Here is a 1,555-nt window from a genome sequence, read left to right as displayed (position 1 = left end):
TAGAAGAAGATTTTCTATGAGAAATAAGGTCTTCCAAACTTACCTGTCATGTAGTTAACTCTCTTCTGAGGAGGATTTATGGGGTCATTGTTATGGAATCTGTAGATGAATACATCAGTAGGGGCAGTTAGTTGGCTTGCTAATTCTTCCCAAGCAGGCGTCATCCACTGGCCAATACTTGGGTCATAAAGACGCCCATTTATGTAAATTAATTGGGTATGGGGGTCAAGCAGGCCACCATGGAAATCAACAGGCAAATAGAAGTCAGGGTTTGAGTCCATTTGCACTTTGCCAAACGGAGTTCGCCGGATCTGAGTGAAAGTAAAAATATTTAGTAATACTTAAATTATAGATGGGAAAATGCAAAATTCACTCTAATAAAATTATTAAAACTCGATATACCCACCTCTTTAATGATGTTTCCATTTATATCAAAGAGAGCTAGTGGTGAGCCATTTTGGTCACATGCAACGTAGAACCTTTGTTCTGATGTTTCAACAGCGATGAGGAACTTTCTGTCATCATAGAGGAGGCGGAAAGTTCTTCCTGTTTTGGGGAAATGCACGTGTGACACAAGGTCAGGTGTGTGAGGATAAGCATACAGGAGTTGAGTTATATTATCCTGCGAATCTCTCCATGAAATCATTCTTCCCCTATCATCATAAGAATACCAGGACGAAAATTTATCTTGCTCAAAGGCATGTGTCAGCTGTCCTCTTGGATTATACCTATATTTTTGTTCTCCTCGTCTTATAACAAAACCTCTTGAGTCATAATTTATGAGTTCCACATCACCAACTTGTACAACACGGTCACCCAAATCATATCCAAGTGACTGTTTGTGACCTTGGTCTATAGCCCCTATCACATTTCCATTTTCATCATACACAAATTTCCAATTATTAGCACCACTTCCAACAACTTCCATTACATGTCCATCTGCATTATAAGTTATACGATCCATAGATGATGTTCTCCCAATCAAGAACTGTTGGGTCTTGATACGATTCCTCTTGTCATACTCTAACTCAAGCCTGTTAAAAAAAGTATTAGATTATACACTGAAAAGTCATTCAATGGTTTTGGTATGATTCTTGAGCTCACTGTACCTGAACACATCAAAAGCCTTTATGTTGATGAGAACAGACTTTATACGACCATGACTATCATAATCAATTATAGTAAGAAATTGTTTGGCATTATCTTGCATGACAGACTTATTAAACATATTTCGGAATATACGAAGATCACTTATGCTTTCCAGCATGCCCAAATTTTGATTATGTTTAAGACGTATTTGAGGTAGCTGTTTACTGTTGATGTCCACATCAACAGCTGAGAGGCGTGCATTTCCATCATATTGATATCTGTAAAGGAAAATATGAATAATATTACAGAAATAAGAACCACGCAGAATAAGGAGGTCCACTCCAACCGTCAGTATAACGCGACGCATGCTCACAAGAGGATATGCAACCCACCCAGGGAGCACGCAAGACCATTACCTAACCATGACTTATCTTTCTAATTAGATAGGAAATTTGCTTATAAATAA

Source organism: Frankliniella occidentalis, unplaced genomic scaffold (genome assembly GCF_000697945.3).
Source record: "Frankliniella occidentalis isolate FOCC.00 unplaced genomic scaffold, Focc_3.1 Scaffold549, whole genome shotgun sequence".
Taxonomy (NCBI): Eukaryota; Metazoa; Arthropoda; class Insecta; order Thysanoptera; family Thripidae; genus Frankliniella; species Frankliniella occidentalis.
Note: the sequence above shows the minus strand (reverse complement) of the source record.